This window comes from Heterocephalus glaber, unplaced genomic scaffold, assembly GCF_053883595.1.
Source record: "Heterocephalus glaber isolate CG9 unplaced genomic scaffold, H.glaber_assembly_v1.0 deba00000331, whole genome shotgun sequence".
Classification (NCBI taxonomy): Eukaryota; Metazoa; Chordata; class Mammalia; order Rodentia; family Bathyergidae; genus Heterocephalus; species Heterocephalus glaber.
This window is the reverse complement of record NW_028258142.1, coordinates 31,290,271-31,314,800: the sequence shown is the minus strand read 5'-3', so window position 1 is coordinate 31,314,800 and position 24,530 is coordinate 31,290,271. Positions and strand designations below refer to the sequence as shown.

General features: G+C 39.0%; 1 pseudogene; it reads right to left on the bottom strand.

Annotated features, from left to right (window-relative positions):
* Nucleotides 1–8: 8 nt before the first annotated feature.
* On the bottom strand, nt 9–22,294 carry LOC101724697 (arf-GAP with SH3 domain, ANK repeat and PH domain-containing protein 1-like; annotated as a pseudogene).
* Nucleotides 22,295–24,530: the final 2,236 nt, after the last annotated feature.

Genomic DNA, 24,530 nt, shown 5'->3' with positions numbered 1-24,530 from the left:
CCTTTTCTTTAGCAGATGCCACTACTTTTCACTGCTGTATTCCTTATAGCCCTGGAGCTGATCCATGCTATATCTTCCTCCTGGCTATGGGAATCTTCATCCTCATCAAGCTGAAGAGAGGATTTTATTGAGTCACAGAGTGCAGTTAGCTGTTGCTTCTCTTCATCCTGAATCTATTTTATGTTACATAAGCAGGCAGCCAGTTTTTCAATACATTGTTTCAAGTTATCGACTGTTTTCAAGACATCATTTTTAATAAGTCTATTATTGGTACATTTTAGGTATGCAATACGTTTACATTTATCATTGGGTGCTTGTAGCTGTACATGATGTACCTTGGTTCTTTTTTTTTATTAAATTCTTTTATTGGTACATTGTAGGTATACAACACAATTACATTACCCATTGGGAATTGTACCTTTACATAATGCATCTTGGTTCTTATTTTCTCCCCATTCCTAGCCCTCCCTTCACCCCCTCCACCCTTCCCTATTTACAAAGACTTTATTTCCATTTTTTCCATTCCTCATCATATTTCCTTTCCCTTCTTTCCTTTCCCCTGCCCCTCCCACTACCCTTACCCTTTCGACCTTTTCTTCCTATTTTGAATTATCAATTATTCATTCTAATCATTGGTACATTTTAGATATACAATATAATGACATTCATCATTTGAAATTTGCACCTTTACATAATCTCTTTTGGTTCTTATTTTTCACCCTTACCCAGCCCTCCCTTCAACCCCTCCATTCCTCCCTATTTACAAAGATTTTGTTCCTATTTTTCCATTTTCTCATATTAATCCCATTCCCTTCTATCCTTTCCCCTAGCCCTCCCACTTCCTTCCCCGTTGCCCCTTTTCTTCCTATTTCACATGACCTATTAATACATTTAGTCCTTATTTACACTTTCAGTTTCTCACACCAGAGAAACTATTCGGTATTTACACATGTGTGTCCTATTTATTTCACTTAAGAGTATTGCCTCAATGTGCATCCACTTAGCTATAAATGTCTCTAATTTCTCATTTTTTATGGCTGAGTAGTACTCCATTTTATTAAAAAACCACATTTTCTTTATCCAGTCTCCAGTTGATGGGCATTTGGGCTGTTTCCAAGTTTTAGCTATCACAAACTGTGCTGCTATGAACATGAGTGCACATATATCACTGTGGTATGATTCTTTTAATTCTTTGGGGAAGATCCCCAGCAGTGGAATAGCAGGGTCAAATGGGACTTCCAGTCCTAGTTCTTTGAGGTATCTCCATACTGATTTCCACAGTGGTTGCACCAGTCTACACTCCCACCAGCACTGGAGCAGGGCTCCTCTTTCCCCACAGCCCCGCCAGCATTTTTTATTGCTTGATTTCATGATAGCAGCCATTCTTTCTGGAGTGAAGTGGAATCTCAGCTTTGTTTTTGTTTGCATCTCTCGAATGACCAGTGATGTTGAACATTTTTTCATGTATTTATTTGCTATTTCTACTTCTTTGTCTGAGAAATGTCTGTTCATTTCAGATGCCCATTTTCGGATTGGGTCTTTACATTTGGGAGGTCTGATCTTTTTAAGTTCTTTATAGATTCGAGATAGTAGACCTTTGTCTGAGGAAGAGCAGGTGAAGATTTTTTCCCACATTGTGGGTTGTCTCTTCACACTGCTGGTGGTTTCTCTTGCTGTGCAGAAGCCTTTTAATAAGAAGAGATCCCACTTGTTGATTGTTTGTGCTAGTTCACGGGCAACTGAGGTTTTGTTCATAAAATCTTTTCCTACACTGATGTCTTCAAGGGTTCTACCTAACCTCTGTTCCAACTGGTTCAGAGTTTCTATTTTAATATTTAGATCTTTAATCCATTTGTATTTTAGTTTAGTGCATGGTGAGAGATATAGGTCTAGTTTTAATCTTTGGCAAGTTGAAGCCCAATTTTTCCAGCATCATTTATTAAAGAGGCTATCTTTCCTCCAGTGAGGGTGTTTGGCTCCTTTATCGAATATGAGATGGCTGAGTGTGTCTGGCATTGTTTCTGCATCTTCTAATCTGTTCCACTGGTCCTCAAGTCTGTTTCTTTGCCAGTACCATGCTGTTTTTATAACAGTAGCTTTGTAGTAGAGTTTCAGGTTGGGGATTGTGATACCCCCTGCCATGTCTCTGTTACCTAGAATTGCTTTTGCTATTCTGGGTCACTTCTTGTTCCAAATGAATTTTTGGATTGTTTTCTCAAAGTCCATGAAGTATGCTGCTGGGATCTCAATAGGAATAGCATTAATTCTATATAACAGTTTTGGAAGTATGGACATTTTCACTATATTAATCCTTCCTAGCCAGGAGCAGGGGATGTCTGTCCATTTTCTGATATCATCTTCAATCTCTCTTTTCAGAGTGCCATAGTTTTCCGAGAAGAGTTCTTTGATTTCTTTCATTAGGATGATTCCTAGGTATTTCAGATTTTTGGATGCTATTGTGGAAGGAATTATTTGCCCTATTTCTCTCTCAGTGAGTCTGTCATTGGTGTAGAGGAAAGCTATTGATTTTTGTGTGTTGACCTTGTAACCAGCTACTTGACTGAATTTGGTTATTAAGTCTAGAAGACTTTTGCTGGAGTTCTTGGGGTCTTCTATATAGAGTATCATGTCATCTGCAAATAATGACAATTTGACTTCTTCATTTTCTATCTTTATTCCTTTTATTTCTTTCTCTTGTCTAATTGCTATTGCTAATGTTTCCAGAACTATATTGCACAAGAGTGGTGATAGTGGACATCCTTGTCTTGTTCCTGATTTTAGTGTGAAGGATTTCAGTTTTGGACCATTTAGTATGATATTGGCTGTTGGTTTTTCATAGATGGTGTCTATCAGTTTGAGGTAGAGACCATCTATTCCAATGTTTTGTAGGGTTTTTATCATAAATGCATGTTGGATTTTGTCAAATGCTTTTTCTGTGTCTATGGAGATAATCATATGGTTTTTGTCCTTGGCTCTATTGATATAGTGTATTACATTGTTTTATTTGAGTATGTTGAAACATCCTTGCATCCCTGGGATGAATCCCATTGATCAGGGTGTATGATTTTCTTGATGATCTTCTGCATTATATTCGGCAGTATCTTATTAAGGATTTTTGCATCTATGTTCATTAGTGAGATTAGCCTATAGTTCTTTTTTTCGGTTGGGTCTTTCTCTGCTTTGGGGATCAAGGTGATGCTTGCTTTCAGGAATGAATTTGGGATTATTGCTTCCCTTTCAATTTCACTGAAGAGTTTAAACAGTAGTGGCAGCAGTTCCTCCCTAAATGTCTTGTAGAATTCAGCAGTGAACCCATCAGGGCCCGGGCTTTTCATAGTTGATAAATTTTTTATTACGTTTTCAATTTCATTGGTTGATATTGGGTTGTTTAGAATTTTTAGGTCTTCGTTCACCTTTGGTAATTCATATGTATCTAGGAATCTGTCCATTTCTTCTGTGTTTTCCATCTTATTGGTGTATAGGTTCTGGAAGTAGGTATTGATGATCCTCTGGATTTCTGCTGGGTCTGTTGTAATTTCACCCTTTTCATTCCTAATTGCATGGATTTGGGCCTTTTCTTTCCTTTTTCTGACAAGGTTGGCTAAGGGTTTGTCAATTTTGTTGATTCTTTCGAAGAACCAACTCTTGGCTTCATTGATTTTTTTGTATCATTCTCTTAGTCTCCATTGCATTGATTTCTCCTCTGATCTTCATAATTTCCTCCCTTGTATGAGCTTTGGGTTTGTCCTGCTCTTCTTTTTCTAGAAGCTTGAGGTTCAGCATCAGGTTGTTTAATTGGGCTCGTTCTGTTTTCCTAATATTCGTATTCACTGCTATGAATTTCCCTCATAAGACTGCTTTCATTGTGTCCCACAGATTCTGATATGTTGTACTGAAGGAACTGTCTGATTTCTTCTTTAATTTCCTCTGTGACCCATTGGTCATTCAGAAGTGTGTTGTTCAATTTCCACATGTTTATGAAATTTTTTGAGTTTCTTTTGCTATGGATCTCCAATTTCATCACAGTATGGTCTGATAATACACAGGGGATAACTTCAATTCCTTTGCACTTACTTAAACATGTTCTATGAGTGAGTATGTGGTCTATTTTGGAGAATGACCCATGTGCAGCTGAAAAGAATGTGTATTCTGATTTTGTGGGGTGAAAGACTCTGTAAACATCTGTTAAGTTCATTTGTTCAAGAGTTTGATTGAGTTCTAGTATTCCATTACTTATTTTTTCTCTAGTTGATCTATCTGTTTGTGACAGTGGAGTATTGAGGTGCCCCAGTACTATTGTATTAATGCTTATTTGATTTTTTATGTCTGTTAGTATTTGTTTTGTATAGTTGGGTGCACTAGTGTTTGGTGGATATATGTTTATGATAGTCATCTCTTCCTCTTGGATTGTTCCCTCTACAAGGATATAATGTCCTTTGTCTCTCTTAATCAGTGTGGGTTTGAGATCCACTTGACCTGCAAAAAGGATAGCTACTCCTGGTTTTTTTGGGTTCCTGTCACATAGAGTATTGTTTTCCACCCTTTAACTTTCAGTCTATGAGTTTCTCTTTCAATTAAGTGTGTTTCTTGTATGCAGCATATTGTTAGATCTTGCTTCTTGACCAATTCTGGCAATCTATTTCTTTTGATTGGTGAATTGAGACCATTAGCATTGATGCTTATAACTGATACATATTGACTTATCATTTTCATGAGTTTTTCATTTTGTTGGATTCTCCCCCTTTGCATTTAATTTCTTGTCCTCCTTGATGGATTCATTCTGCTTTGCTTCCTAGGGCTGTGATCCTCATTGTCTTTTCCTAGGATATTGTCTAAAAGATTTTGGAGTGCTGGTTTGGTATTCATGAAGTTCCTAAGGTGCTCTTTGTCATGAAAGTATATTTCTCCATCAATTTTGAAAGATAGTTTTGCAGGGTACATCAATCTGGGTTTGAGGCTGTTTTCTTTTAGGGCTTGAAATATGCCACTCCAAGCTCTTGTTGCCTTGAGTGTTTGTATTGAAGAGTCTGCTGTGACTCTGATGGGCTTCCCTTTGTTTGTGATTTGTTTCTTTTCTCTAACTACGTGTAGAATTTTGTTCTTCTGTTGGGTTTCTGGAATCTTAACTATTATACGTCTATGTGTAGATTTTTTTTGATCAAGGCTAGTTGGAGTCCTACATGCCTCACTTAACTGTATGTCAAGTTCTTTTCCCCTGCTTGGGAAGCTTTCTGCAATCACTTCTGTGAATAGCTTTTTTATGTCATCTCCACTGTCTCCTGTTTCTTCATTGACTCCAATCAGTCTTATGTTATTCTTCTTTGCATCTTCTAGCAGCTGCTGGATTGATTTCTCATGGTCCCTTACTATTTTTAAGAAATCTCTGTTTTCATGGTCCTTAACCACAATCCTGTCTTCTATATCTGAAATTCTGTACCACATTGCTCATTCTGCTGTGTAAACTTTCAATGGAGTTTTTAATCTCCTGGAAATCTGTTTGCAACTGTTTTATGGATTCCATTTATTGCCTGTGTTGGGATTCCATCATGTTCCTCAGCTCCTCTATTTTTTTATCTGTATCCTCTCTAGATTTGTTAATCATTTCTTGCACTTTGGGCACAATCTTTGCTATTATGTGAGAAATTATTTCTGATTTAATTTTTTCCAGATCCTCTTTTGTTGCCTGTTCAGGTAGTCCAGGTGGTTATGTATCAGATTGTTCCATCTCGTTTCCCTTTGGAGTTGCTTTAGGTGATTTGGAAGTCTGGTTTTGAGCCTTGTTTACATGTCTTCTCATTTCAATGGGTGGGAGGTGGGGGGTAGGGATGTTTGCTGCGGGTGCCCTCAAGGCTCACCTCCTGAGTGCTTTGGGGCGGGGGGGTATGCCCGGGAAGCTCACCTCCACTGGGAGCAGTTCTGTTCCTCGGTGCTGGGGGTGGTGGTACAGCTGTCCAGAAGGTCTTATAATCTTTCCAGGCTTTGTCAAACAGCTTCTTGAGATCTCCTTTGACTCCCTCTAGCTCTCCTTTTAACAAAGAACCCATGGAGAAGGTTACATTGTGGCTCAGATCCTGGAGTAGATTTGTCAGCAGTGAGGAAAGTTCCTGTGTAAGAGTAGAAAACGTGACAAAAGCAGTGCCAAGACACCCTGCTCTATCTGGCTTGCCCTGTCCACTTGTATGCAGAAGACTGTGAGACCTCCCTCTCCCCGGGCAGCCCCACCAGCTACCAGCTTAGCTGCCAGGGCACCTGCAACAACAGGCCCCGTCCACTCCCACCCCCAACCCCGCCTTTGGCCTCTTGGCTGTGCAGCTACCTAGTTCCACACTACAGAGGCACAGGTAGACATAAAGGCCATTGTCCTGAGCTGCAGAAGTGAACAACAGAGAGAGGGCCTCTCTCAGGCTCCCTGATGAAAACTGAAGCCCAGTGGAAAAATGAATTGAATCTCTGCAATAAAGGCACACCAGACCACCCTACTTGGTAAGTTGGAGGGATCATCACCTCCCATTTGAACCTGGACTATCTTCAGGAGAAAGGCAGCGGGAACCTGTAATAGAATCTTGCAGGGTTTAACCCTGCAGGAGGACAGGGAGCTCAACTTGGGACTTTCAGCCAGAAATCTGCCTGAATCTCACTGGTCTGTGACTGGCATACTGAGACTCATTGACTTATAACTGCACACTGCTGCCCATGTTGTTTATTGTGACAGCAGAGACTTACCCTGAAGGAGGCCCTTCATTTTTATTTTTTATTTGTTATTTTAAAAATTACCACCTTTTTTGTTTATTTTTGATTCTTTCTCTTCTTTTTCTACTCTTTAAAAATTTTTATTTTTCTCTTTCTTTTTCTCTTTTCTTTCTCTCTTTCTCTCTCCCTCACTCCCTTGCTGTTCCACATTCTTCTTCATCTTCTTTTGTGTTCCTGTTCTGGCCCTAATTTGTATTTCTTCTTTATTTTTCTTTTCTTCTCTCTCCTTCTCTTGCCTGTGCCCTCTGGCCTCACTGCTAACCTTCCCCTATCCCTCTATCTACCTATTACTCCCTTCCCAACTCCTTCTAACTCCCCATCCTGAAGGATAAATTGCTATATTGAAGAGTTTATTCACTATAAACATATGTTGGATTAGTTCTTGATCTTTATTTAATTCATACAGTTGAAAGTGGTAGGTTAATAACCACCACAAACTATCATTTTCTAAAAGGTACTTGATGCTATTGTGTTGCTGACTGTATCACTTGGGCTAAGGTGTTGTCATTGATCTAATTAGTTGTCCTTCTTGGTGTAATGAAAATGAGATAGCCTCAGAGCTATTCAAGATTCAAAACCTAAAGACCAGCTATACCTGGGAGACACCTCTGAGAAGCAATCATTCCATAAGTGTTCTAAATATATCAACAAAGATACTTACAATAAGCAACTTCAAAGTATCAACCCAGGAACTAAACCAAGGGCAACACCAAAAACAAAACTGAGAAGACGTTTAAGCAAGGCACAAACTCAGGCTTCCACCCCCACAAAAAGCAAATTCTGGGGGAAACGAGGTGGAAAAGTCTGATAATCAACCACCTGGACACCCTGAACTGATAGCACAGGAAGTAACAAAACAGATGAATGAGGCTCTAGAAAAATTCAAAGCAGAAACAATCTCTCAGATAACTAGAGTGATGGTGAACAGAGTGACAGACATGATTAGAGGCTCTAGAACAGAAATAGATTAAAAAAAAAAAGATGAACTCAGAAACATGCTGGAAGCCATTAATGCCCATATAAGAAAGAAGTGGAAACCATGATTGCCCAACATAAGAAAGAAATGGAATCCATGAAACAGATTCAAGCAGATATTCAGGAGATTAAAAACTCCATTGAAAGCATACATAGCAGATTAAGGGAATCTGAAGATAAAATATCAGATATAGAAGATAGCACTCCGGTTAAGGACCATGAAAACAGAGATTTCTTAAAAATAGTAAGGGACCATGAGAAATCAATCCAGAAGCTGCTAGATGATGCAAAGAAGAATAACATAAGACTAATAGTAGTCCACAAAAAAACAGGAGAAAGCACAATTGACAAAAAAGCTTCACAGAAGTAATAGTAGAAAACTTCCCAGACAGAGGTGGAGAAGTGGACATACAGATAAGTGAGGCATATAGAATTCCAACTAGCCAGGATCAAAAAAAAATCTACACCTAGACATATAGTAGTCAAGATCCCAGAAACCCAACAGAAGAACAAAATCCTACAGGCAGTTAGAGAAAAGAGGCAAATCACCTACAAAGGAAAGCCTATCAGAATCACACCAGTCTTCTCAACACAAACCCTCAAATCAAGGAGAGCCTGGAGTGAAGTATTTCAAGCCCTAAAAGAAAATAATTTACAACCTAGAATGTTGTATCCTGCAAAATTGTCTTTCAAAATTGATGGGGAAATTAGATACTTCCACGACAAAGAACACCTGAGAAATTTCATGAGCACCAAACCAGTGCGCCAAACAATTCTAAGCAATATCCTCAAAAAAGACAATGAAGTTGACAACTCCACGAGGGCCAAAAACATGAAACCACCAGGCAAGGTAAGAAACTAAAGGGAAAGGGGGAAGAAAAATAAGAAATAAAAGAGCCAACAATAGTAAAATATCGTGACAAGGATGAGTCAATATCTATCAATTATAACTCTCAATGTTAATGGCCTCAATTCACCAATCAAAAGAAATACACTGACAGAATGGATTAAGAAGCAAAATCCAGCAATATGCTGTATACAAGAAACACACCTAACTCAAAAAGAAATACATAGACTGAAAGTAAAAGGATGGAAAACTGTTCTCCATGCCATAGGAACCCAGAAAAAAGCAGGGGTAGCAATTTTATTTGCAGACAAAGTAGAATTCAAACCAAACCTAAGAGACACAAAGATGTTCACTACATCCTTGTGAAGGGAACAGTCCAAGAGGAAGAGATGACAATCATAAATATATATCCACCAAATATGAATGTTCCCAACTATACAAAACAAATATTACTGGACATGAAAAACCAAATAAGCACGAATACCATTTTAGTGGGGAAACTCAATACCCCATTATCACAAATAGACAGATCATCTAGACAAAAAGTTAACAAGGAAATTCTAGAACTGGACCAAGCTACTGAACAAATGTATTTAATAGATGCTTACAGAGTGTTCCACCCCACAAAATCAGAATGCACATTCTTTTCAGCTCCACATGGATCATTCTCCAAAGTCGACCACATGCTAGCTCATAGGACATGTCTAAGTAAATGTAAAAGAATTGAAGTTACCCCCTGTATATTATCAGACCATAGTGCACTAACATTGGAGATCAATGACATAAGAAACCGCACAACTCCCACAAACACATGGAAATTAAACAACACCCTCCTAAACAACCAATGAGTCACAGAGGAAATTAAAGAAGAAATTAGACAGTTTCTACAAGTAAATGATAATGCCAGTACAACATACAGGAATCTATGGGATGCAATGAAAGCAGTTCCATGCAGGAAATTCATAACTGAATGCCCATATTAGGAAAACAGAGAACTCAAATAAATAACATAATGCAGAACCTCGAGCACCTAAAAAAAGATGAACATAACAAACCCAAAGCTCATACAAGAGAGAAAATTATAAAGATAAGAGCAGAAATAAATGCAATGGAGACTAAGAGAACAATACAAAAAAAGTCAATGAATCAAAGAGTTGGTTGTTCAAAAGAATAAACAAAATCGATAAACCCTTAGCCAACCTTATCAAAAAAAAGGAAAGAAAAGGCCCAAATTCATGCAATTAAGAAAGAAAAAGGTGAAGTAACAACAGACCCAGCAGAAATCCAGAGCATCATCAATACCTACTTCGAGAACCTGTACTCTAATAAAATGGAAAACACAGAAGAAATGGACAGATTCCTAGATACATATGAATTGCCAAAATTAAATGAAGAAGGTATAGAAATTCTAAACACCCCAATTACAATGAGTGAAATTGAAAAATGTAATAAAAAATTTACCAACAAAGAAAAGCCCAGGTCCTGATGGCTTCACTGCTGAATTCTACAAGACATTTAAAGAAGAAATATCTCCATTAATCTTTAAACTCATCAGGAAATTGAAAGGGAAGTGAAACTTCCAAATTCATTCCTGGAAACAAGTATTACTTTGATTCCAAAACCAGGGAAAGACACAACCCAAAAAGAGAACTACAGGCCAATCTCCCTAATGAACATAGATGCAAAAACCTCAACAAGATACTGACAAACAGAATACAGAGGGTCATCAAGAAGATCATACACCCTGACCAAGTCAGATTTATCCCAGGGATGCAAGGATGGTTCAACATTTGTAAATCAATAAATGTAATACACTGTATCAACAGAGTCAAGGAAAAAACCATATGATCATCTCAATAGATGCAGAAAAAGCACTGGACAAAATCCAACATCCATTCATGATAAAAACCCTACAGAAAATTGGAATAGAAGGTCTTTATCTCAATTTGATTAAGGCTATCTATGAAAAACCAACAGCCAACATCATACTAATTGGTCAAAAACTAAAAACTTTCATGCTAAAATCACGAACAAGACAAGGCTGCCCACTATCACCACTCCTGTTCAATATTGTTCTGGAAACATTAGCCACAGCAATTAGAAAAGAGAAAGAAATAAAAGGAATAAAGATAGGAATGGAAAAAGTTAAACTCTCATTATTTGCTGATGATATGATACTTTACATAGAAGACCCAAAATACTCTTCCAAAAGACTTCTAGATTTAATTGACAGATTCAGTAGAGTAGCTGGATATAAGGTCAACACTCAAAAAACAATAGCCTTTTTATACACAAATAGCAAGAAATTCGGGAAACCATTCCTTTTACAATAGCATCCAAAAAAAATTGAAGTATCTAGGAATCAATCTAACAAAGGAAGCAAAAGATCTCTACACTTGAAAACTATAGCACTCTGAAAAAGGAGATCGAGGAGGAAATAAGAAAATGGAAAGACATCCCTTGTTTCTGAGTAGGAAAAATCAATATAGTGAAAATGGCCATACTTCCAAAACTACTATATACATTTAAATAATGCAATGCCGATTGAAATTTCATCAATATATTTCACTGAACTAGAGAAAACAATCCAAAAATTCATTTGAAACCACAAGAGACCTAGAATAGCAAAAGAAATTCTAGGCAACAGAGACATGGCTGGGGGTATTACAATCCCCAACTTGAAACCATACTACAAAGTTACTGTGATAAAAACAGCATGGTACTGGCAAATAAACAGACCTGAGGATCAGTGGAATAGATTAGAAAAATGCAGAAATAACTACAGATATACTCAGCCACCTCATCTTTGACAAAGGAGCCAAGCATCCTCATTGGAGGAAAGATTGCCTATTTAATAAATGGTGTTGGAAAAACTGGATTTCAACCTGCCAGTGATTAAAACTAGACCCATACCTATCACCATGCACTAAACAACAATCAAAGTGGATTAAATATCTAAATATTAAGACAGAAACATTAAATTTGCTGGAAGATAAGTTAGGTAGAACTCTTGAAGACTTTGGCATAGGAAAAGACTTTATGAACAAACCTCAGTAGCACGGGAACTAGCACAAAGAATCAACAACTGGGATCTTATCTTATTAAAAAACTTCTGCACTGCAAGAGAAACCACCAATAGAGCTAAGAGACAACGTACAATGTGGGAAAAAATTTTCAGCAGCTGCACCTTAGACAAAGAACTACTATCTAGAATATATAAAGAACTGAAAAAAAATCAGACCCCCCCAAATTCAAAGACCCAATTAAAAAACGGGCATCTGAAATGAACAGACATTTCTCAGACAAAGAAGTAAAAGCAGCAAATAAATATATGAAAAAATGTTCAACATCACTAGTTATTCTAGAGATGCAGGTGAAAACAACACTGAGACTCTACCTCACCCCAGAAAGAATGGCTATTATAAAGAAATCATCCAATAACAAATGCTGGCGGGGTTGTGGGGAGAAAGGAACCCTTCTCCATTGTTGGTGGGAGTGCAGACTGGTGCAACCACTGTGGAAATCGGTATGGAGATACCTCAAAGAACTAAGCTTAAAGGTTCCATTTGACCCAGCTATCCCCTTGCTGGGTATCTTCCCAAAAGAATTAAAAGAATCATACCACAGTGATATATGTGCATCCATGTTTATAGTGACACAGTTTGTAATAGCTAAAGCTTGGAAACAACCCAAGGGCCCATCAACTGGAGACTGGATAAAGAAGATGTGGTTCTTTTATAAAGTGGAGTACTACTCAGCCATAAAGAATGAGAAACTAGAGACATTTATAGCTAAATGAATGCATATTGAGTCTGTACTCTTAAGTGAAATAAATAGGACACACATGTGTAAATACCGAATAGTTTCTCTAGTGTGAGAAACTGAAAGCGTAATTAAGGATTAAAATGATTAAAATGAATAGTGGATAATTTGAAATACAAAGAAAAGTTTCAAAAGGGTAGGGGCCGCAGGAGGGGAAGGGGAGAGATCAGGTTACAGGCTGGAATCTGGAAAGAATCCATATATAGATTGTGTTTAAAACTATAGGAAGAGATGTAGATAGAGACTAGGCTGGAGCTCATCAGTGGGTTGGGAAGGAAGAGTCACTGAGATCAAAGGAGAGAAGGCTTTGTTTCCAGAAGAAGCACATACAAGTATGTATAGTACACAGTACTCGATAGCGTGATAAGTGACTGTTACTGTTTCAGGTACTTATCATAAAATGCTGTGCTTTTCATCCTTTAGAGCATAATCCTACTTATATAAAAGAGTTTACTGTAACAGTGTGCTGCTATGCCAGTGGTAGCCTCATGTAACTTGTGTTTAACTGCGTATTTGGATGGTATCAAGGGGCCATCACAGATGATTGACATATACCTTTTCAGTTTGCACTTAGAAGTTGGCACTCTGTGTGATACTTTGCAATAGACATGGATGAAATTGCCTAATATCATATTTCTCAGATTATATTTCCATTATGTGTCACATGACTGTATTGAAATTTAAATTAAAAAAATTGGCCTATGTGGCATCTACTAGTTAATTAGAATTTTTTCTCCAGACCACTATTTGTCCAATATTAGTTTTGAAAATCTTTCTAAAACAAATCACATCTTCTGATGTCTTGTTAATGCTTGAGATTTGTTTTTAAATTATATGGAAAAATGTTTAAGTACTTTTCAGTTTTGCTTTGGTTGAGTTCTATTATATTTGAATATTATTATAGTTTTTTTCCTTGGATTGTTTTTCTTTGAATACTTTTAATTTTTGTATATGTGTGTGTTTAGTGAACAATAATTAAGTTATACATTAATAAGAAAAAAAGCAGTGCCAAAATCAAGGTTGTCTCGACTGAAAAAATTACTCCCAAACTTATCAAGAACTTGTGCATAGTTTTCATTTGGTACGTGGCATTGGCCAGAATTCTATGTTGCTCTTGCAGATCCTTTCACTTTCTCTGGGGCTGTTCTGTCTTAGCACAGAGCCTCTTCTCACAGCATGATGGTGCTCCTGCAGGTGCACAGCTGTCTGGTGAAACTGGATGTGGTGGGTCAGTTGTAGTCCTCAGTGACCTGCGAGATGAACTTGGAGATGGAGATCAGGTGGGCATCCTGGCACTAGACCATTTTGGGGACTTTATCCCAAATAAGAAATGGAGACTTTCTCCTCATTTCTGCTGGTGTTTTCATTTTCTTCTTCCATGCCCAGGTCAGACAGCCCCAGCTCTGAGGACTGCGGTGATTACCCCACTGAGGCCATGTAGGGGGACTCTCTGGCCCGCTATTGTCTAGGCTGGGGGAAAGAGTCCCCCCCATCAAGGTTGCCATCCAAGGTGGACCTGTCGGCAGGTGGACATTGTCTATGGGCTCGCTGACCAGGCTCAGACACTAAGAGTGAGGGTTCTGGGGTCATTGGTGAGTGAGCGGAGAGAGAGGTGAGGGACAGCTGAGCTGTGAGTGTCAGCAGTGTTCTGCCCCTTCTCACCAGAAGAGGAGGCCATAGACTGCACAGCACAACTGGGAAGGACTGAGTGCTCTGTCCAACTCTTTGCTTTTGTCTTCTGGTTATTGTTTACACTGTAAAGCTTGAATTATGAACTGATCTCTTACCTACATTCAGGATATTAATATATTTTCCAAGGACTGTGAGAGGTTAGTTATTTACACAGTATATTGAGGAATTGAGGCCCAAAAGTAAAATGGCTTGACCCAAATTGTACACAATAGCAACTTTCGAGCCAGGGACCCTATTCCATTCCTGGGCACAGTCCACCTAGTCATGGTGTATACAGAAGGATTGTGGCTTGTGATGTTTGCCATTACTAGGGTTATTGTAATTGTAATCATGTTTCTGAACACTAAAAACAACTACAGTTAAAAGAATCCTTTTTTTATTTCAGTACTGGGGCTTGAACTGAGGACCTCACATACACTAGGTAGGTAGGTGATCTGCCACTGAGCTACAGCCCCAGCAAGAATCTTCATAAAATCAAGATAAAGACATTTTTTAAATGTAAAAAGTAATAAAATTTAATTAAACCCATTCTGCATTTTAACAAACTCATTGACCCAGAAATTTCAATTTTAAGAATATAGTTATAGAAATATGCATAAGTATGAAGATACACTGTGTAAATAGTTTTTCATACAACACTCTGTGAAATGGTAAATGACTAGAAACAACTAATAAGGAACTAGTTCAATTAAATTATGTTATTTTCATGTAACAGCTTTATGAGAGAGAATAAGGCCTATTTACATGTGCTGTATAGAATGGTTTCCAAGCTATATTGAGTAGATTTGCTTTCCTTTAAACAAAAAAGAGAACACAGGTATATAGACTATTTCAAGAAGGTTAAAAAAACTGGCAATAATGTTAGTATCTGTGGAAAAGAGACAAAAGACTTAGGTTTTTTCTTTGTATTCTATTTCTTCTTATTATTTATTGATTGATTGATTTTTGAGATCTTACTGTGTAGTTTAGTTTGGTCTTGAACTCACTATGTAGCCCAGGTTGGCCTTGCACTCATGGTGATCCTCCTGCCTCAGCCTCCCAAGGACCAGGATTACATGCATGCACCACCATTCCCAGCTGTATTTTATTTTTAAAATAATGACTATGTGTATAAATTAATTTCAATGTTAAAAGCAGTAATATTATGGACAGAAAGGTAGTTTTTGAAGCAGAGTTTCACAAGGTGGGCTTTACATCAGAGCCTTGTGAAAGGGGTCTGGGTATCCTAGTGCATCTTGGTTGGATGCAGATGGCCCACAGAGGGGTGTTTTACAACAACTTAGACAGTGACCAAGTCCTACAGCATGTACTGGAACTTTTCCCAGTTGTCTTTCACTTACCCTTCACCAACCGATTCAAGCCCTAACTCTACCCGCAGATGCGGCTTACTCATTATGGAGCCTCTGTCTTCCTCAGGCTCCACTCACCACCCTGTTTTATCTTTCCTGTTCCTGTTGCCAGTTGCCTACCTCTTCCTGCTGTCTACTTTTCTGAACTACCTGAGGGGAAGGTGCCCATGAGTACAAACAAAGGGCACCTCTCCGCTTCCAGTTCCATTTTCCCTCCCACATTTCAGAAGAACTATTAACTTTGTCTTCATCTCCACCCACTTAGAATCTTTCCTTTTTCTAAACCACAAGGAGGGAATTATCTTTTTTCCTCTTCCTTCTTCCCTTCAAGTACTAATTTGGATACAGAGTGCCTAGGAGCATTCCTTTAGTTCCTTGTTCCAGCGAAATCCAGTCCCAGTGTATGAGAATTGGCCACAAGTTTCTACGAGGTCAAAGAAAGAGGCAGACTTATCCAGAATTGCCCAAAATGGAATTTACTGGGGACTTTTAAACACAAGTGTGTCTTGGCTGGTGGTTAGACAGGTGGATTAGAGGGAGGCACGTATACAGTGGCCAGGACAAAAAGAACTTTCATCTAAGGCAAAGTGTACCTGGTTTATCTCAAGCTAATGTCAATGATGTCAGGCACATTCTTGGCACTGATGATGCCAGGATCTGGTTCTAACGCCCCACAAACCACTTTAATGGTTTTGTCTATTTATAGTATGTTGGGAAACTATGTGGGAAAAACAAACCAGGGTTACTCAGGACCAATTTTGGTGATTGTGGCCTAAGGTGGCTGCATTCAGGTCAAGCTAAATTCCTACACCTGTCTTAGCCATCCAAATCTTATAAAAAATTGCCTCAATAAGAAAATTCTTTTGGAAACTGTCTTTTAAAAGAAATAGTGTCAGCCAAATTGAGCAGAATATTGTGATCCTAAGTATGATTCTGCAAAAGAGCTTACCTGGTGTTTATGATGTACCACTCCCAGCCATCTTTCTGCACGCTTTTTCCCTGACCATGTTCATTTCCTCACATGGATCTCAATGATCCCTTTCCCTCCATTCTCCAATGATACAGTCCCTTTTTCCAATATAAAGGATGTTCTTCATTTTAAGCCAAACATATTTATTTTAAAGACAATATTTATGAAAAATGAAAGAAAGAAAGAAAGAAGAAAGTTAAAGGATAATTGTTTCCTATAAAAAAGATTATTCTCTGCATAATATTTCATCATGGGGGTTCTTTAAAATCATGGCTGAGTTGTAATTTTGATGTGGTTTAATTTACAATAGCTCTCTGTTATGTAAACCTACTACATAATTCACTGATGTTAAGCCCTAACTATATAGGAAAGAAAGGTAAATTCAAAATTCAGCGCAGACTGGGAAATTAAGTCAGTACCAATACATGTATGGTAAGTTACAGCACAGCCAGTGGTTGATATAGGATAAAAAAAAAAAAAGCAGCACATTCTAATCCCAGCTCTCTTCATTTTTTTTCCTTTTCTTTTTCTGTCTCTCTCCTTTTTTGAGGAGATTTCTCATTCCTGTTTTTTAAAATAAAGGTATTATTATAGTACAACACAGCAGAACTCTTAAATACATGGCTTAATAAATATATATTGAACCATTTAACCAAATACTCAAATCAAGACACAAAAATTTCCAGTAGTCCAGAATGCTTCCTTCCACTTGCTTTTTGTCAATCTTCACTCTTGAGAAGTGACCACTGTTCAAATTTCTATCGTACAGATCGGCTTGCCAAGTTGTCCAAAAATAGGAGCAGTAGTTTATAGTCTTGGTGGTGTTTGCCTAGTATTAGATCTGTGAGAATTACCTATATTAATTGTATGTAGCACTAGTTCATTTAGTATTATTGCTGTGTAGTATTTCCTTGAATACATATACCAACATTTATTTATCCTTACTTCTATTGAGCAATTGGGCTTGTTTCTAGTTTGGGCAGTTATAAATAAAATTGTTATATATATTCTTGTAACAAGTCTTTCTGTGGCCATAGGCACTCATTTCTAAATAAGCAGTAAATTCTGTTGTTCAGTCATAGCTTTAGGGATAAGGCACAGCAGGGGATTTTTTGTGTTTTTTTTAAGTTGGTAACCCAACTTACATTTCCAGAGACAATGAATAAGAATTCCAGGTGCTCTACATCTTTGTCAGTATTTGTCAGTTCTTTAAATTTAGCTGTTTTGGTGGGAGTTTCCCAGTTCTCTTTTAGCTTTACTCAGTCTCTCCATCTCAGCATCTGTTCCATGAGGTTGTTCATTCTCAAGTTTATTGGGAGTTTTGCTTGGGAGAATAAAAATGAAAATATTATTAAAAGCTAGAGCCATGCAAATGTTAGGTATCACATTAAGAGATGAGAAGTGATTATACGTAGAATGCAGGTCCTTTGTATTTTAACCTGGTTCAGATGTAGACCTAATAGATCACCTCTCCAACGCTGTTATTTCTCCAATGATGCAGAAAAGTAAGGCCCAGAAAAGAATTGCCTTGTTGAAGGCTATGTGGCTGACTGATGGCAGAGACAGAATTAAAGCCAGAATCTCCTGATTCCCAGTCTAATTGTTTTTCTGGTCTATGCTGCCTTCTGAAAGCCCAAAGAGGTGACTAGATTTCCTCCACTGCTGTCCTAGGATCAGTAACAATCATGTTGCCAAGGCTGTGATTCAAGACAGTTCAGACATTGTTTCTAATACAAAACCATCCGTGTATTGCACATTTAGGTCCCTGTGATAGGTGAGTGGGCTAGAGGACCCTATTGAGCCTGTTGTACTTCTGACCTACAAAACCTGGGAAATGATAGATTTGTGATGTTTTAAGCTGTTAAATTCAAAGTAATTTTTCAGTGGCAATAGAAAATGAATACACTGAGAGTTAATTATTGAAATTAGGAACACCAATTTCTGCTCTTCTCTGGAAAAACAAAAGGTTCTTACACATAGCTGCTGCAGTGATTGAAACATAATTAAGCAGATTTGTGAGATTATAAAACTGACGAGTACACAGTAGAGAACAGATGTAGTCCTACAGAAAGAACATGAGATTTGAAATAAAAAGGTCTTTAGTTTCAAATGGATGAGTGGCTCAGCCCATAGTCCCTGCTACTCAGGAGACTGAGGCAAGAAGATCGCCTGAGTCTAGGAGTTCAAGTCCAGCCTGGATAAAACAAACCACAAAACAAAAGCTTTTCACTTCAATTTTCAGTTCCATAATTTCATAACTGTTTACTTATGGTTGAATTATTTAATCTTTCTGATCATAGTTTTCTCATCTATAAAAAGAGATAATAATTTTCATCAGCTAAGGTTGCTGTGAACTGCCTGGGCAACTACTATTCTTGTTATCATTATTATTATGAATAGTTTGGCCTCCACAAAGCCTGGGTTGCAGGTGTTAAAGGTTTCCTGACCTGTCTCAACCCAAACAGAAGTTCCCAAGTTCCTTTGGAGAAAAGCTCCCTGAGGGAATCCAACCCCCACCACCTCCAAAACCTTCTCCTTTTCCCTTGCTTGCTAAGAGTTTTTCCATTCTTGGCAACTCTCCCTCCTGAATGACTCTTCCCTTCCATCTAATCCCTGTTTTGGTCAGAACTGAGTCATTGCTCATCTGAGCCAGTGCTATGGTTTGGATATGACTTGAATGTGTCCCCCCGACGGTTCAAGTATCCCTCCTAAAGGTTCAAGTGTTAGAAGCTTAGTCCTCAGTGTTGCTCTGGTAGGTGCTGGTTAAGAGGTGTGTGGCCTAGTGGAAGGTGGTTAGGTCATTGGAGGTGTCACTCTCAGAAGGAATTAATGTAGTTGTTATGCAACCCTGGTTAGTTCTCAAGAGAGCAGATTGTTACAAAAAGCAAGCCTGGTCTTTCAATCCCTATGGCTTCCTGTCTCACCATGTAATCTCTCCTGCACATGTTCTCATTATGGTGTGCCATCTGCCCTGGAGCCCTCATAAGAGGCCAACCAATGGAACTACAGGATCTTGGACATTTAGCCTCCAAAATGGTGAGTTTAATAAACCTCTTTTCTTTATAAATTACCCACCTTCGGGTTTTTGTGGGTTTTTTTAACAACATTAGCAAACAAAAATGGCCACCATGGTGGTTTCTAACCATTCTCTTCCTTCAGCCACAGAACCTCCCCAAAACTCAGTTTTCTTATTTGTAAATGTAAATTGCTACTCTCCTCAGGTTTCAGAATGGAATGAAAATTGTGACTATTTCTAGTGAGCCTTAAAACACTGAGAAAATATAGTGTAACAGGAGGCAGTCCACATAGACCCACTTAGCCTCTGTTAAAGGAAACATGGAACCCAAAGCCCACCAGCCTCTCATCTTGCTTCTGTCTTTACTTCTCTTCTTCCTCTTGCTTCTTCTCCCTCTCTCCCTTTCTTTCTCTCATCTTCTGCCTTTGTTCTCTAGTTCACAGGGAAGAATCTGACCACCCACCAAAGCTCCCCATTTTTTTGCTTCCTCTCATCCTAAGAATCTAGCCACTCTTATCAGATTATATATTTTTAAGAGTTCTTTTTTTAAAAAAACCTTTTTAAAATCTTTTTTTATTTTCAAAAGTTCCAGTGCTCTTGCATGGTTTAGAAGCTAACATTAAATGCTTTTTCCCCACAGGGCCCCTGTGATTCAGCTCCCAGCTCCCCTCAGCCCCAGCCTAGATGCCACTGCCTTCTTCCATTGAAACCTTTTTTGGTCTCCACCACACCGGCTGCTGCTTCCTCCTTCTAGAATACCTGCTCCTCACCCCCTCTGCCTGGTAAGCCACCACCTCCCTTGAAGATTAGGGTAGAATCTTAACTCCTCCATTTGTACTGAGTTCCCAAAGCACATAGCTATAGTGTACACATGTATGCAAGTGTATTGAAGTGGGTACATACTGAATGAGAGAATGTGTACGTGTTAAAACAATTTTAAGAAGCTAAAATCATGACCATCATAAAGATATAAAATGAATATGAGTCAAAGATTTTATTGATTCATGAATCAATGAGGGAACCAGATGTCATAAGCATTTCAAAGGAGAGATTTTTAAAGCACAAATTTATAGAAGGGAAGGAATGTTGCAATGAATGCACTTGTGGAGGCGGAGCTACCATCTTCCCAAGCTGGAGGAAAGTCTGTGAAACTTCCACCAGGCAGGGATGAATTTGCATGTCTGAAGATGGAGTTTTTTTCCATTGCTATCTGCTAGCTCAGAATCGGATACACCAGCGTGTCCTTCGGAGCCTAGATAACACAGTTTTCCATGGAACCACATTTTCTTCCTACAGCCTCTAGTACCTGCTTAACAAATCCCAGTTGCCTCTCTCAGAGGGCAGCTGCTAGAATGAGGCAAGAAGATTCCAGGTTCATGCATAGGAGAGCTGCTTTCATTTCTCATGACAGGGTCGGTTTCAGGGATGGGGGAGAAAAGGTGGCTGGGGCTTTGGGAGTGGAGGGGAGAGAAGGAGTTTCTACAAACACTGTTTTGGTGCATGGTGACCATAGATTTTCATGAAAATCTACTTGAATTTTATGAAGCAAATCTGATGTCCTATCAGATTTATTAAAATTGGGTTTTAACCAATAAATGAAAACTAAAAGTGGGGCAAAACCTAAAAGAGATACAGAATTATGGGAAAGGGAGAGAGGAATAGTTAGTCTCCTTTATTATGTCTCACAGTTTTACTTCCAGACACACTTTTTCTCTGCAGGAGTGCCCAGCAGGGCTGTGACCTGCTATGAGCCTCTTTTTATCCTTGGTGATAGAGTCCAGAGTGGACTCTTTCTCTTTCTGCCAGCTGTGTTTTAATGAGGCCCTAAGGGACAGCCTTGGGGGATGCAGAGAGCCAGTACTTTAGCTTAATTTAAGAGCCTTGCTGCTCTTAGGTTATATTTTCCTTCTGGGTCTTGTTAGTTCTGCCGGCTCCTGCTGAGGAACTCAGCACCTGGAACTCTCCCAGGTGCTCCCCATCTGAAGCACCAACCTTGTGGCTGCAGTGCTGGGGTCCTGAGGGTACTCGGGGACAGAAGAATGATGTGTCCAATAGCCAAAGCAGCACAGCTTGCCAATGAGGAAAATTCCACCTTGGCCACTTGCTCTGCATCAACTTCAAGACCCAATTTAAGTATTTCCCCACCATTTATGTGGCGGCATTTACTAGGCACTTGGTGTATGTTTCAGGGCTTCGTGAGCAAACACAGAGTTCCCTTCTAGTGGGGCTCAAGTACACAATATAAGCAAAACAGACCATGTAACAGCCTGGAGGTGGCAGAGAAACAGGATTAAGAGGGAAAAAAGGGGCGGGGGAGAACATCTTGAGTGATACAATCTCTGACCCCCACCTGCCACGCTCCCCAGCTGAGTTCCTGGAATGACTGATTCCTGGCAGCCTGAACCCTGGGAACAATGCCTACTCTGCTAGGACGTGGCATACCTGCCTCACCTACTAGGTCACGGTGCCCACTGCTATAGCCACGTACTCAGCCATTCTAAACCCCACTCTCATGACCCTCTTTAGCTTCAGTCTAAGCCCTATTCCACTAGCCCCCTGCTTTATCCTTAAAAGACCCAGCTCAATGAACTTGCCCGGTATTCTCCTTTGGAGTTACTCCAGGAGGTCCCACCTGGAACCCCCAAATTCAGGCTGGCTGCATCCTTTATTGGGTCATCATCGTTTACCTAACATGTCTGCTAACAGAGCCCTGGTTTTCTCAGTCACATAGTGAAAGCCCTCTGACCTCACTGAAGGTAGACCCATCCACCAACCCCAGGGGATGACTCATAACTGGTCAGCACAGACATAGCAATCCCATACTTCTTGCTAGGTCTTTTTCCAGCTTTCCGGTAGCTAGAGTTGAGCTTCATGACTCAATGAGATGAAAAGGGGGTTTCTGGGGCTGTTTTCTTGTTATAACAGAAAGTATTGACACATTGTTTTGTGGTTCCAAGCTCTCTCAAGTTTAGAGGCCATAAGTTTAGAGGCCAAAAGCAGACATCCCTGAGGAAGAGCAGGATAGGTTCTTTCTATCCAAACTCTTGATGGCTTTGTGGAGCTGTTGTTCCCAGACCAGAGCTAACTCCCTCTAGATTTCTTAGAATGCAAAGTGTCTTAGTCACTTTCTCACCACTGAAACACAATACTGCATACTCACAACTTAAAGGAGGAGAGGTTTATTTTGGCTCACAGGTGCAGTCCATGGTCAGCTGGCTCTAAGGCAGAAACAGGATGGCAGAGGGGCGTGGTGGAGAAAAAGGTGATCAGCTCATCATAGCCAGGAAGCAGAGAGGAGAGGAGCCAGGGACAAGAATACATTCTTCCAGGCCACCTGCACCCAATAACTCTCTTCCAAGCAGGCCCCACCTCCCAATGATACCACCATGTGATGAGCCTGAGAGATTAACCCCGAATTCTTGTGTACATGGAGCAAAAAAATTGCAAGACTCATCCTATGGTAAAATAAAAAGAAACTACAGTTATCAAAGTTAACAGGAAGGTGTGCTCAGGGAGTGTGGGCTCATGCCAGCAGAAACAAAAAGGTGGCATGAATGAGAATAGTGGTACCAGGATCATAGGAGAATAGGAAGAGAAGATAAATCAGGCTTTCAGATTTTAAAATGTACACCCTGTCCATGGTGGTTCTCACTGGATCTCTCTGGATATGATTGACAGAAATGATTGACAGGGTGTTGAGTCATTTCAGGGCATCCAGTATGCCTGGCTCACCCACAGTTCACTCGGGTTTAATCACATGCATGAAATGCAGTCCCTATGTATGAACTGTTAATGAAATTCGAGTGGGGAAAATGTTACTGTAGGTCAAGCTACAGGATCTAACATGCATATGCTCTGAGCTGGAGCTTTAGAGATTTCCTGGTCTTTGTTATTTCTGTGTCTCTTAGGACAATGGGAGTAGAAGGATTGGTCCTTGGAGTATTGCTCAAATTTAGGTGGATGGAGGGATAGTGGGCCTCACAGCCTCAGATGTGCTACCTGCACTGCTAATAGTGACTTTAACTATTAAACTCATCAATGGCTGAATTCACTGATAAATATGGTACCCCACATAGCTCAGTCACCTTCCACAGGTGAGAGACATTTTAGGTCTAAACAATAACACAAAGAAATTATATGTATCTGCTATTTAAATAAATGTTATTCTAGTATTGTTTTTGGTTTTTTTGCTTTCTGCCAAAGGTATCCTGACTAGTACATTCAGTAAATATTGCATCAAATAAAATGAAACAACTTTAGTTCAGCTCTGCACTTAAACTTGGGTAAACTTGGGCAAATCTCTTCACCTCTCAGATACCAGTTTTTCTCCTCAAAATGGGGTGTTAATGACAACCAGTTCATAAAGTATTTTCTGAGAAATAAACAAGATAATACATATAAACACATTTGGTGAATTTTAAAGTACAGGCCAATTGCATGTGTAATGTTAAAATACTGTTCTCTGCTGAACTTCTTAAATGTAGATAGTTATTAGTCTTTTAGTAACTGAAAGCTGAGTCAATTTTCTTATTGACATTCTTCTATTCAGTAAAGTATGTAATATAAATTGCATGCACGCACATTTTTCTCCCTTTGAGATTCAATAAAGCCATTTTTAGTTTGCTTGGTGAAAAAAAAGTAGCAAACAGGCTAATCTTTCCTAAATTAACTCTCCTGCCAAGAAGAAAAAGAAGGTTGCTTAGCACTGATGTATGAGAACTAAAACCTTTTTTGAAATAAAAAAAAGACTTATATTTGAATGTTGAAAACTTACCAGTTTGGGAGCATGGGTCTAATTCAGTTCATCTCTGTATATTATTTAGGGATGATAATGCCTCCCTTACGGAGATGATGCAGGGAGCTCCAACTTTCCTCACAGTCCTGGTCCTCATCACTTCCCACCTGACAGACATAGTCAGAGACCACTATGGGGCACAGGACAGGCAAATTCCTGGGTTTTTAACCTATTACTCATTAAAAATATAATTTAAAGTGTTTTGGAGCTAAAAACCGATGTTCTTCATTTGGGTCTTCAGAAAGCCAATAGAAAACTATACATAGGACAAAGCTTGACCTTCAGTTTATAAAACTTTGGATCAGTTTCTTCTT